This window comes from Camelus bactrianus, chromosome 11, assembly GCF_048773025.1.
Source record: "Camelus bactrianus isolate YW-2024 breed Bactrian camel chromosome 11, ASM4877302v1, whole genome shotgun sequence".
In the NCBI taxonomy this organism is placed as follows: Eukaryota; Metazoa; Chordata; class Mammalia; order Artiodactyla; family Camelidae; genus Camelus; species Camelus bactrianus.
This window is the reverse complement of record NC_133549.1, coordinates 66,545,117-66,559,353: the sequence shown is the minus strand read 5'-3', so window position 1 is coordinate 66,559,353 and position 14,237 is coordinate 66,545,117. Positions and strand designations below refer to the sequence as shown.

At 50.9% G+C, this 14,237-nt stretch overlaps 1 protein-coding gene across 7 annotated transcripts in view; it reads right to left on the bottom strand.

The window, feature by feature from the left end:
* Positions 1-14,237, bottom strand: part of PALD1 (phosphatase domain containing paladin 1) — a 103,506-nt gene that overhangs the window by 30,854 nt on the left and 58,415 nt on the right. The gene's annotated exons all lie outside the window — the stretch shown is intronic.

Sequence of the window (14,237 nt, the reverse complement as noted above, 5' to 3'; positions counted from 1 at the left end):
CTCCCACACCACATACACTCACTCGCTAACACACACACACATACACACACCCCATTGCCCTCTGCACCAGGGCAGGGATGGGAGGAAGTGATTCACACAGCAAGGCCAAGGGGGTCGCCCCTGCCCAGATTATAGGAGAGGCCAACAGGGCGTGCTGGCGGCAGGAGTCAGAAACTCACTTCCCACCTGGGAGGTGTGGGCAGGTCACTCAGCCTCCCTGAACCCCCGTTTCCTCATGAAATTATACCCACTATCCTGCTCTGAGGGGCAACCAGACAAGGACAGGTTGCCACAGCAAAGCTCTGACTATGGGTGCAGCACGGATCCTCCATGGCAGCCTGGGCTCTGCGGCTCCCCCTGCTCACAGCGGTGGGCTCACCTCTGCCTGGGAAGGGGGGACCCCATCTTGGTCTCTGACCGCCGCAGTGGTCCCTACCTGACCTCCTGGCCCATTTCTTAAATGGTTCTGGATCAGAGACAGAAGATGAACACATATGGCCCTCAGACCCTGGGCCTCACCCTCTCCAAGGCTGGGGACAGATCACAGAAAGACCCCAGGAGCAGGACCAGGAGGTGCAGGGGCTCAGGTGGGGAAGAGGCGGGGGAGGGGGACATGGGTCTTTCTAACAAGCAACGGCAAGCACCTTCTGGGAGAACAGCGCCAGGCCACAGGCTAGGGAGAAGAGACAGCCAGTGATTAAAGGTCGTTTCCCAGAGACCATCTTTAATTCAGCCAGGTGGTGAGGGCTGGGTGGACTTGGGTGGAGACACAGAGCACCAGATGGGGAGGCACAGAGGTGAGGATGGTGCCAGCAGGTGGGGACTGGGAAGGGGCTGGCTTGGCTGGAACAAGGGGGTAAAGAGACAAACAGGGAACGGGGTTGGCGCCCAATTGTGAAAGCTGCCCGGATGCCCAGGAAGCCCACTCTCTAAGCTGGCTTCCCAACCCTGCTGTGCAGGTGCCTGGGCCCCACCCCAGACCAATCACATGAACCTCTGAGGAGTGGGCCTGGGCATCGGGATTCTGAAAAGTTCCTGGGTGATTCGGAGCCAGGGTTGAGCTCCATGGCTTTAGCACTGGGGAGCCATTGTAGGTTTGAGAGTAGGAGTGACCTGTCAATGGAAGGCTCATGGGAGACTAACACTCAGGAGGAAGGGAACTAATACGGGGTCCTCTCCAGTTCTCCTCGGTGGGGGGGGTGGGTGAAGAGGACAGAGGACAAGGCCCAGGACATGCAGAGCCAGCTCTCCCCCTGTAGGGTGTCCCTGCCCCGACACCTGAGCGCGCTCCTCTAACCCACCAGATGTGGACCACTCCCCTGGCGGGGAATCCGGGGAACTGAACACCACATCTCACCTTGCACCCTCCGCCTTTCTCACCGTACCCACCCCCCTCCATCCAGCAGCTCTCTCTGCTCCAGGAAGAGGATGTGGCACAGGGGCCATACCCTCAGGGACCAGAAACATCTGTAGGAGGGACAACCAGACCCCAGGCCTCCAGGAACCAGGAAGGGCGGTCCCCCAACAGCTGGGCCACAGCTGGAGAAAGCCCTCTGGCACAGGCACACGTCAGCCTACGTGTGTCTCCTCCCAGCTGCTTCTGGGGGTGGGGGCTGCCCCAGACATGACATGCTCCACAGCCCCAAGAACTGGGAGTTGGAGTGGTCCCCCACCTCCCATTTCTGCCTCGGGTGACTCAGCCCTTGGTGCCTCTGCCGTCTTTGCCCCCAGGGGCACGTGAGTGGATGGGAACTTGCACAGCTGGCCCACCCACACCACCCAGAAACAGCCCTGGGGTCTTGGGGATGGAGTCAGGGGGAAGGCAGACAATGGACAGGACCTGGATGGGTGAGGGGACCACAGCCAATGCTCTGACTCCCCAGGAGACACGAGTAGGTTCTGGTCCCAGTTCTGCCATTTAAATTCTCAGCCCCCACATTGTTAGAGGTCAGATTGCTCAGTAAAGTCAGGTATAAGGAAGCATTGTAAACCCTGGAGCCACACAGGTCCAGCCATTCATGGAATGAGAGGGAGAGCCACAGCACAAAGGGGAGCATATTCAGGCCCTGCCCGCAGAGATGCTCATTGTTCAGCAGAGGCAGAAGACTATCGCCAAACACCCAGAGCGGCCAGATCACAGGATGGAGGCAGGGTGGGTAGCTGGACTGGAGGCGGCGTCCAAGAGGAGGAGGTATTTGAGGTACATTAGGAAGAAGGGGCAGAATGGGAGGAGGGGAGGAATGGGTCAGAGTGAGGTGGGTTCCAGGAGACAGAGAGGGAGGGTCTTGCAGCAGCAGAGGGCCCAGAGCTAGAAAGTCCTGTCCCTACAGACAAAGAGGCCAGTGCAGGCTTCTGGTGGAAGCGAGGCTGGGTACAGCCCCACCGCTGCCGCAGCAGAAAGAGTGAATGGGGGGTGGGGCTAGGATGCCTATTGTTTTAAGGATCAACCAACCAAGTGCTCAGAAAAAAGCAATTCTGTTTAGAAATTGGGCAGTGGATTAAATATATATATATATTTTACCTAAATGCAAACTGTGGCCAATACAACACGATTCTGCCTACCTCTAAGGATGAGTATTTCATGCCGCATAGCACTGGACACTCACCACCCCATCCCTGACACTGCTCCCCAGGCTCTATCCAGAGGCCAGGAGTCTAGTTAAAAACATTTTCTTAGAAAGAAAAGGAAACCACCCACATTCCCACCAGATGAGAGCCATTTTAAACTACTTTCAATGAAATAGCTCAGAAGTAATGTCCTGTGGGCATAAAGCGCCCTCAGTGCTGGGCTTGGCCAGGGGACACAACCCCACAGCCCTCTCCTCCCCATGCCTCTGATCCCGTGGAGACAGAGGCCTGCTGCTGCCAGAGATACCAGGGAGGATTCTGAGAAACATCTGGGGTGGATAGGCTGAGTGATTCCTTCCGAGCCCTACTGGCAAGGTAGGGTGGAATTATCTCTAAATTCAGACCACTGGGTCAAGGTGACGCCTGACACCACCCGGAAGGTTCCGTGGGCACATCCTGCCGGACTGCAGTCTGTGATTTGAGACAATGACCCATCTTCCTAGCAAAGCCCCAATTTCCTTAAAATCACCCCATGTTGGCACAGTCTGGGGTGGAGGACAGGCCAGCCACCTCCAGTGGATAAAAATAGTGGAGCTGTTTTTGAAGGGCCTGGCAGGCCAGGCTGTCATTAGCTGTGGTGCAGCGGACAAGTCTTCCTCGTCCACTGGGGACTGAGCCCTAAAATAGCCAGGGCCCAGGAAAGGTGAGCAAGGCGCTGGGCATTTCAGGCCTCTCAAGCCTCCAGTCTGCCCGGCATCAACGCAGGCCCAGCGATGCCAGCAGTGGCTTTCTTGAAGCTCTGCTCTTCACTGGGCCACCTGGGAGGGGCCCATGGAGGCAGGGCTGGAGATGTGTGTCCAGGTGTGTCCAGGCCCTACTGTACATGCCGGTGCCAGGCTGAGCACGCCACACACAGATCTGATGATCAGAATCTACTACACCCTCCCAGCAACCCCGTGAAGGAAGAGGGACATCGCGCTTTGTGATGAGGCTCAGCAAGGTTACAGAGTTCCAAGCAGGGACATGAACTCCAAAATCCCGGCTCTCCTACCACCCTAGCCCCCTCTCACCACAGTCAAGTTCAACCATCCGTGCCTGACTGTTGCTCTGTACTTTTACCCTCTCTCTTCCTCCTGCCTGGAATGCCCTCCCCTCCGCCCAGCCTGGCCGCGTTCAGCTTGTCCCTCCAGGCCCAGGACAAGCTCTCACTCTCCTGAGGCTCTGAACCATTCAGCTCAGCCCCGCCCTTCTCAGCCTCCTCTGCTCTGAACCAGTTCATTAACTATTATATTACATTCCATCCTGAGGGTTTCTAATTGCTTCTCCAAGCCATGGTTGGTCTCCCTAAGACAGTGATAAGCAAGGGGCAGGCACCAGATTAAAACCAGGTTTCCATCTCTGCCTCCCCTGAGTGTCTGACTAGGACCCGGTGTGCATGCCCGGCTGGTCGGTGGGCACTCACTCCCTAGGGCATCTCACCCTGTCTCATGCCTTCGGTGTTATTAGAACCTGGATTCCAGACTGGATCCTGGGGACTCCCACAAGTGCACCTGCACCTGGGACTCCAGACTCAGACATGTAACCGCTGCTCAGCGCCAAGGTTCAGGCTCCTCTAATTCCAAAACACGCCCCACAGGGAAGTCCGGAGCTCTCCCCAAGCCTGTCCCACCCACAAGTTTGCCATCTTAGAGGCAACGCTAACCTTCCTGCTGCTCAGGCCCAAACCTGACGTTCCTCCTCGACCTCTCCCTTTCTTGGCCCCACATCCAGCGAATCAGGGAATCTCATCGACCTGACTTCAACACACTTTCATGGCCTGGTCAAGCTGCCTCATCTCAGAGACAGCGCCTGACTGGCCTTCCCCCACCAACCTCCCCCCATCCCTGCTGTCTGTTCTCACCACAGCACCAGCGTGACTCTGCTAGACCCTTAAGTCACTACTGGAGCCTCCCTGCTGTCCTCTCCCTGAGATCTCCACAGGAACAAGCGTGGCCTGGTGACCGCTGCCCTCCAGCTGATGTGCGGACCGGGCAGGGTGGGCCATGGACAGCCCTCAAACACGGGCAGTTTCTAAGGGACAGGCTCCCAGAGCTTGGACCCCACCCTTCTTCTCAAAGTCCAATGCCACCCCTCTCCTTGGGGGCTTCGCATGACTCCCTGCAGACTCTGAGACTTCATGCTCAGGCCTGCAGGGCAGAGGTGCCTCTAGCACAAGGAAGCTTTCCATACCTAGTCCCCAGAAGGGAGAAAACGGCCCTCAGCCCAGAGGCAGGGAACTGGTTTTCCAAAGATGTCATATGTTGATCAGCACTTTCAAAGCATGAAGGGGCTAAACCTGGCACCATGGGCTTTTCTGTGTGCTATTCATTCATCACTGTTCACCCCCGACCAGGCTCTGGGAGTCAGTGCCAACAAGACGTGGTCCTGGTCCTCGTGCTGTCCCTGTACATACCCAGGGGGCCCACCTGGGGTCCCAACACCCCTACACTCTACTCCCACCTCACCCATACCCAGGCTGGCATTCCCCATCACCCTTCAAGGCAGGTAGGGCAAAAGCAGTGACCCCAGGTAACATGTGGAAAAGCAGAGACCCAGACAAGTCAGAGCAATCTGCCCAAGGCTGCGCCGGAAGTTACTAGCAGGGCCAGAGCTAGAACCCAGGTTTCCAACCTCCCGGACCCAGGGCTCTTGCTGGAGAAGCGCGCCCTCTCCTGGAGACCAACAATGTAGACAAAGAACCAGAAGGTACAGCCAAGGTAGGGGGCACGTTTCCTATTTAATTACACAATGACTTTTCAATCTTTCCCCTTCCATCCACTCCCAGGGAGACCTCTATGGAGCCCTACTTGTACCAGGCAGGGTCTGAGTCAGGGCTTTAGAGATGAGTCCTGGCACGTGGACCAGAGATGACCAGCAGAAAGAGGCAGCTCTGGTGACAGCCACAACCCAACAATGACAGCAGTTAGCATAGAGGCAGGGTCTCAGGAGATGGAGAGCATGCCAGGGGAATCAGGGGTGGGGGGCAGATGCTGGGGTTGAGATCTAAACGCCTCCCAAATCACTGAAAATTCCAAACCCGATGTGCACACTCAGCAGCACTGCCTGGCACGCTGTCAGTGCTCACTGGATGGATGCTGTTGAATAAGCCAGCAAAGTCCCCCTGGAGGGCGGAAAGGGTTCCAGCTCAGCCATACGATGGGAAGGAAGTGAAAGCAAGGGAGGTCTCAGATACCGAGAACACCTGCCTCCACACACATGCTCACGCTGACACACACACACACACACACACACACACTCTCTCTCCATCTAACAAACAGCTGACCCACTGGCTCTATTTTGGGCCAGTGTGAAAGAGCCTTGGGAAGCAACCCTTTCCTTCCGTTCTATTTTGTGTGACAGCTCACAGCGTTCGAGGGCTGCTCTAATTACAGCCCTGAAAACACATTACTTACTAGAATGAAGTCTCTTGGGAGTAACTTTGGCCAAGCTAGAGTCTTGGAGAGACTGAGAGAGACCCCACCCACCTGTGTTCAGAGCCAGAGCTGTCTCTTTTTCCATTTTTCTTAAGAAGCAATCTTAGACCTTTGGGCACTGAGCTGGATCTCCATGACCTCTTAGCAACCCTGCACCAACCCAGGGCAGTGCATCCAGTAAGGGCTGGTGGCTTCCTCGCCAACCCTTTTTATTCCCCACCACAAGAGAGCTGGCCCCTGAGTCATGGCCATCGTAGTGAAGGAAAGGAATGTAGGCCGAGGAGTCGGGAGATAGGGTCTGATCCTGCCTCCAGCTGGTCACAAAACTTCGTCAGTCCTCAGTGTCTTCCTCAGTAAAATGGGTCTCATATCACCCACTCTCACCTCCTCACTACCTGCTCCGAGGACCAGAGGGGACAGAGGGAAGTTCCTAGAAAACTCAAAAAGCACTGCTCAAAGTTAAAGCACCGCAGTCTTCACAAAATACATCTCAATTTGAGAGCAAAGGACATTCTGCTTCTCTCCGCGAGGCTGCCTTCCTCTCAGACTTTCTTCAAACCCTGTCTGAAAGGACAGGTGGGAGATGCATCACGCTGTTTCAGACACAGACCAGTAAGAATTAACATCACTAGCCAAGGCAAAGGAGAAGTGCCCCTGGCATTAACGAATCTAACTGGACTTCCGCCAGGAGCCCTGACCTTGGTTTCTGTCACAAATATTTTCCCTTTCCAGGTGCAGCGGGAAACGACTAATTCACCAGATGGTGTCACCACTCTGGGCTGGTGGCCATCTTGGACTCCCCTCAGTCTGGGGCCCAGCCTTCTCACCTCTATCCCAACTGCATGGAGCAGCTCAGTTCAAAGGGTTTTCTCTTTTATTTTTCCTTCTGAGGCGTTGTTTTTTTTTAAATACCCTGAGCATTCTGCCCCCCTCACACACAGGCCCCGAGCCAGACTCACTGACGCTCTAGAGACTGGAGGAGGCATCATGGGCTGCAGCCCCCAGAGGCCAGGTGGCCTGAGACAGGCCTTGGCAGAGAGAGGGGCCAAGACTGCTACCCCAGGAAGGTCTGCCTCCAGGGAAAACGTGTGTGCAGCTTTGGTCCCTGCCCCTCTGTAGCCGTGACCCAAGTCCGGGATGTGTTCTTGCCCTCTGGCCACTGCCCTCCCCTGAACAGGCTGGGAATACAAGGACAGGGATCATGGCTTCCAGGTCTTATTTCCCCCACAAGGGGCTGGCGGCGAGCAGGGGAGGTGAAACTGCCTCCACCTCTGTGATTGGCAGTGTGGCTCAGTGGAGAGGGCCTGATTTGGAAGTCGGGGTCTGGGGTCTCACTCTCCTCCTGCCATCATCTGCCGGCTGCGTGCTCTCAGGAGAGCCCAGTGCCTCCCTTCCTCGGAAGCAAACATGGAGGTAATGTTACAGGCTGCCCTTCATCAGGCACAGGCACACAGCAAAGACTGAGCTGGACTGCGGATGTGAAAAGGTACAGTCTGCCTGTGGGCACCTCCCAGGCTGGTTCTGAGTTGGCCAAGGAGATGTCAGGACACATGGGGCCTGGGACCCCGGCCTCCAGCACTAGCCTCTACCCCTCCCAATCTCCCCTCGTGAGCCCCTCCATCTCCCTTCTCCCAGCCCATCTCCACCCAGTTGCCAGACCCTCATCACTGACTCCAGCACCATCAGAGCCTGGAGGAACATTAGGGCTCACTGAATGCAACATCCTTCCTCTCGGCTTTAGAGAAGCATCTCCCAAACCTAATCTGAGGATGGGTAAACCCAGGGAAAAAGCAAGCACTATCCCCACCTTCCTGCCCTCACTGCACCTCGGGAAGTCTCTTTCTGGAAGTACTGTAGAGGGAGTGAGAGAGCCGGTATATCACCATGTTGCAAACCCCCAATGAAATAAGGAATCTGGGAGACGAGCACTGGTGTCTGACAGGTCACAGGAGAGACCACAGGACCTTCTTGCCCCCCATGGCAGCATATGGCACCACCCGTGACATGCTGGCCAAAAACCAAGCCAAATCTGATCAAGTCTCTGCTCTACCCGTTTACAGGGAGCACTGGGACTCCAACACAGGCTCAACTAAACCCGGGGTACAATCAGCACAGCCCAGACTGCAGGGTGCCGGGAAGACAGCCCGGTCACCTCTTCACATCCACTCCAGCTGAGGAAAGGAGGAGAAGTGTTCTAGATTCAAAGACCTAAGGGCCTCATCGGCCAAATGCCATCTGTGGATCAGGTCTGGGTCATGATCCAACTGCAGAACGCCTTTGAGATCAGTGAGAAAATCTAAACACTGACCAGGTATTGGACAGTAAGAAGTCACTGCTGTTTGAGGCATGATAATGGTGTTATGATCTTTTTTAAAAGACTCCCCCTTCTTTAAGGTATGTGCTGAAATATTTACAGAGGAAATTATATGAGGTCTGGGACTTGCTTCAAAATAATCCGGTGGGGTGGCTGGAGGGACTTTAGATGAAATAAGACTGGTCCTGATTACTGAAGCTGGGAGGTGGGCACACAAGGATTCTTGAAATTATTCTCTCTACTTTAAAACTTTGTTTGAAATTTTCCAAATAAATAAAAAAAAAGTTCCTACTTTTCAGCTTTGTCAATAATCCTACTTCCAAGAATCAGCCTACAGAAATATGCCACACAGCATGCACTGTGAGGTTCTCTGTACCATCATCTGCCCAGAGAACGACAGGAAGTAATCCAACAGGACACCTCCACAGGAAGGGCAGGTGACACCAGGGTGCATCCACTCAGCCACGTACTATGCTGATATTACACGTGATGACGTAAAGGCTAAAGTGTCCATGAGCTAAAACTACTTATCAATGAGCCTCTCTCCTCGTTTTACTAGAATGTAAGCTCAGTGAAGCTTCACTCACTGGTCCATCCCCAGTCACAGGGCAGGCGCTCACTAAGCATGTGCAGGCTGAGCACGTGTTTAAAGGCCACAACATCATCCGGGTGAACAGGAGGGCAGCCTGTGTGTGCACTGCGACCACACCTGTGAGAAGAAACACATGCACGTGCACCAAGACCAGAGAGAGGCAACGCTGAAACCATCGCTGGATGACCGGGCAGTGGTCTAATATCAATTCCGTAACCACACACAAGCTACGACCAGTCCTCATTGCTGTGGTAGGACCTCGCCGTGTGGGTGGAGACTTACGCACACCCTGAGCCCTCCTTGCTGAGCCACGTAGAGCCATGACCCCCACATTTCTCCCGCTTGTCTCCACCGAGGGCCCTGAAACACTTTTATTGCTGGCGGAAACGCACACATCAATTTCCAGGAGCTGTTTTCTTAATTGCTTATAACAGTGTAAACTGACTGCTGGACCTGGCAGGGGCCACGGTACCTATGGTTTGGGGGACCTGGGGGTGCAGGGCAGGAAGCCGAGGAGCCACGTGCTGCTGACAGTCTCAGAATCCCAAGGCTGCGGGCTCCTGGGGGAACCTTCCAATGGGCAGAAGGTAGACTGGACCTGGAACGCTCCCAGGCAAACGGAGCCTCTGTGGGTGACACATCCCTACCTGAGCCTGGGCTCAGGTACCTTCCCATTCAGAGGTTCTAGGGGTCCAGCCAGGCAAACAAGCGTCTCCTGCACATGCAGCACGGGGCCCGCTCTGCGCAGACAACAGCAGGCCCCACCGCAGATCGCCTGGGGACTTCAGATTTGAAGCCAGAGGGCGGGGGTCTAAATTAAGAGCAAGATCCCAGGGGTGAGACATGGCTGCCAATTTCCAGAGGAGGCAGTCCGTCAGAGGGGAAGAGGAGAGGAAGCAGCTGCCTTCTGGAGCCTCAGCAAGGCCCCCACGGCTCACTAGGGCAAAACGGACTGAGACCTCAGGTCCAGGGCGACGCAGTCAGGGGAAGGGCTCAGGGCTGGGCGTGAGAACCTCCGCCTCTCATTCCTGCTCTGCCATCGACTCACGTGGGGCCCTGGGCAGCCTGCCCCCCTGCTCACCTATAACAGAGGGGTCAGATGCTCTCTACGTCCCTTTGACACTAAAATCTAAGAGTCTGTTCGGGAAGGAGAACACTCTACCCTACAATGATCCTTGGGGGCCTCCCACTTTTTGAGCATTTACTGTGCACCAGCCAAGCCCTGTGCTTCCAGTCCCCTCTGTCCTTCCCATGCACAGCCCAGCCAGGAAGCAGCATTAGTCCAGCCTGGCAGGTGGAGACACAGGCGGTCAGAGAGGAGGAAGATGGCCCTGTTGGGACCCAGCTCCTTCTAACCCCCACACCCTTGTTCCTTCTGCCCACCAACACAGGATAATCCAACCTGCTTCCCTCCCACCTACACAGGGATTGACACTGGGCCTGGTCGATCATAATTAAGTCCATTCCAGGGTCTATACACACTGAAGGCTGGCCAGATGCACCTTCAAATCTGAAGGCAGCTGGGACAGCTCAGATCACCCTGACCCAGCCTGACTGGGGCGAGCACAGGGTTACCGTGGAGGAGGCATTTCTGCCTTTCTGACTAAAATAAACAGTGGCTTTGTCACCAAAAGCTGCAATTCCCAAATCTAGGTCCACAATCAGTTTCACAAGTCCACAGGAATTTAGATATATAAATCTTCTCAAGGACTGTCCTCTGTTCCGAGAACACCCACTCTACTTTTCTGGTACTAAAATATCCTTTCTTTTATGAAATGCCAACCATGTTAGATGGTAGTTGGGTTTTTAATTTTTGCTTCTTTCCTTCCTTCCTTCCTTTCAAATGGACACATTTAACAAGGTTATATATTGGCAACCCTAGAAAGGTCTTTCCCTTTGTTTAAACTGGTCTGTGAAAGCCCAACTAGGAACAAGGTCGCTTTTGGTTCTTTCTTTGTTCTCTAACTGCACTTCCAGGCATCAATGATTAGATGACCTCTGAGATTAGTGTCCTTGTAAGAAAAGATACGAGAGCCCCCTCCCAGCTTTCCTCCCCCCCCCTTCTCTGTACACACACACACAGCCAGGCCATGTGAGGACATGGTGAGAAGGCGGCTGTATGCAAGCCAGGATGAGAGCTCTCACTAGAACTCAATCGGCCAGAACCTTGATCTTGGACTTGTCAGCCTTCAGAACTGTGAGAAAATAAATTTCTGTTGGTTAAGCCTTGCAGTCTGTGGTACGCTGTTACATCAGCCCAAGCTGACAGATACACTTGGTGATACTCCACCCTCCCTCTCTAGGCTTCCGTTTCCCCACTGGAAAAGTGAGAGGGTAACATCCACGAGGCCAATATTACCCTACTGCCAAACCAAACAAACACATCACAAGAAAAGAAAACCCCAGATCCCATAGCTCTTATGAATTTGATGCAAAAATCCTCAACAAACCAAATGCAGCAATACAGAAAGAAGAATATACACCGTGACCATGCAGGATTATCCCAGGAATGCAAGCTTGGTTCAACATCCAAAAATCAATGCAAATAATATACTGCACCAACAGGAAAAAAGGTCAAAAAGCATAGAGCATCTCAATGGACAGAGAAATAAGCATTTGACAATATTTAACATCTCCTTATTATAAAACACACTCAATAAAATAAGAATGGGGTGGGGGGGCTTCCTCAACCTGATAAAAGATATCTGTGAAAAAACCACAGCTGACGTGACACTTAATGGTGAAAGACTGAAAGCTCTCTTACGATCAGGAACAAGACAAAGATGTCTCTCTTGCCACTTCGATTCCACATTGTACAGGAAGATCTTGCCAGGGTAGCCAGACAAGAAAGTTAAGTAAAAGGCATCCAGAGTGAAAAGAAAAAAATACAACATCTCTATCTGCAAATGACATGATCCTGTATATAGAAAATTCTAAGGAATTCACTAAAAAAAAAAAAAAAGTATTAGAATAAATGAATCCTGCAAGGTTGTAAGATGGAAAATCAATATACAAGTATCAGTTGTATTTCTACACAACGAACAAACTAAAAAATGAAATTAAGAAATCAATTCCATTCATAGTAGCATAAAAATAATAAAACACTTGAAAATAAATTTAACAAAAGAAGTACAATACTTACACTCCAGAAACTATAAAACATCGTGTAAGAAATTAAAGAAGACCTCAATAAATGGCAAGGTATCTCATTTTCATGGATCAGAAGAGTGACTATTGTTAAGACAGCAATACTCCCCAAACTGATTCAACACAATCCCTATAAAAATCTCAGCTGGCTTCTTTGCAGAAACTGACAAGCTGATCCTAAAATTCATATGAAAATGCAAGGGACCCAGAATAACCAAAAAAAAAAAATTCTTAATATTGGATTTTTTTTTTTGAGATGAGGAAGGAGATAATTAAATTTGCTCATTTATTTACTTTTTTTTTTTTTAGAGGAGGTACTGGGGATTGAACCCAGGACCTCATGCATGCTAAGCATGCACTCTACCACTTTGAGCTATACCCTCTCCCCACAAAAAAAAAAATTCTGAAAAAGAAAATCATAGTTAGCAAACTCACACTTCCTAATCTCAAAACTTAACCACAAAGCTACAGTAATTGAAACAGTATGAACTGTCATAGGACAAACAAATAGATCAGTGGAATAGAATTGAAAGTCTAGAAATAAACCTTCACATTTATAGTCAATTGATCTTTTTTAAGGGTGTCAAGATAATTCAAGGAGGAAAGAATCATCTTTTCAACAAATGGTGCTAGGACAACTGGATATCTACATGCAAGAGAATGAAATTAAATCTCTATCTCACACCATATATAAAAATTAAGTCAAAATTGATCAAAGACTAAATGTAAGAGTTGTAGCTATAAAACTCCTAGAAGAAAACAGGGGTAAATCCTTAAGATTAAGCACGACACTGCAAGCACAAGCAACAAAAGAAAAAACTGATCAATTGGACATGGTCAAAATTTAAAAATTGCATGCTTCAAAGGACATCATCAAGAAAGTGAAGACAATCCAAAGAATACAAGAAAAGTTCTGCAAAGCGTATATCCGCTATGTATTTAGAGTATGTAATATTTAGAACACAGAAAGAACTATATATAGCTCAATTAAAAAAAGATAGAAAACCAAGTGAAAAATGGGCAATGGATCTGAAAAAACAAATCTCCAAGAAAGATATACAAATAGCCAAAAAGCTCATGAAAAAATGCTCAACATCACTAGTCATAAGGGAAATGCAAATCAAAACCATCATGAAATATCACTTCACACCCAGTAGGATGGCTACAATCAAAAAGGACAATCACCAGTGTTGGTGAGGATGTGGAGAAACTGAAACCTTCACACACTGCTGATGGGAATGTAGAATGGTGTAGTCTGGCAGTTCCCCAAAAGATTATGTGACCCAGCAATTCCACTTCTATGTATATAATGTCCACATAAAAACTTGTACATGAATGCTCATAAGATTATATTCATAATAGCCAAAAAGTGGAAACAATTCAATGTCCATCAACTGATGATTAGATGAACAAAATGTGAAATACAGTAAAATAGTATTCAGTCATAAAAAGGAATGAAATATTAATACATGCTACAGTGTGGATAAACCTCAAAAATACTACTCTAAGTGAAAGAAGCCAGTCACAAAGGACCAAATATTGTATAATTCCATTTATATGAAATGCCCAAAATAGGCAGGTCCCCAGAGACAGAAAGTAGACTGGTGGGTGCCTGGGGCTGGGGGAAGGGGGAAATGGGGAATGACCACTAACGGGCAGGAGGTTTCTTTCTGGGGTGATGAAAATGTTCTAAACTTGATTGTGGTGATGATGATTTACACAACTCTGTGAATGTACTAAAAACCATTGACTTGCACACTTTAAATATGTGAATTGTGTGGTGTGTGAGTTCTATCTCTGTAAAGCTGTTATACCAAGGGAGAGCAAGAAGGCAAGACACTACAGCGGGAGATCCCTGATGTGGTCCTTGCCCTGCATCAGCATTAATCCAGGAGCTTGCTAGACACTCAGACCTTCAGAATCAAAAGCTCAGGATGGGCCCAGCAACATGCATTTTAACAAGTCCTCCAGGTGACCCTAACCTCACTAAACTTGGGGACCCCTGCTTAGAGTATGTGGCTCTCAACCTTGACTGCACTTTGGAATCACTTAAGGAACTTTAAAAGACCCATGCCCTGGTTCCCCAGCAGGCCAACTAAATCAGAATCTCTGGGGATGGAGCTCAGGCACTGGTCTGATTTAA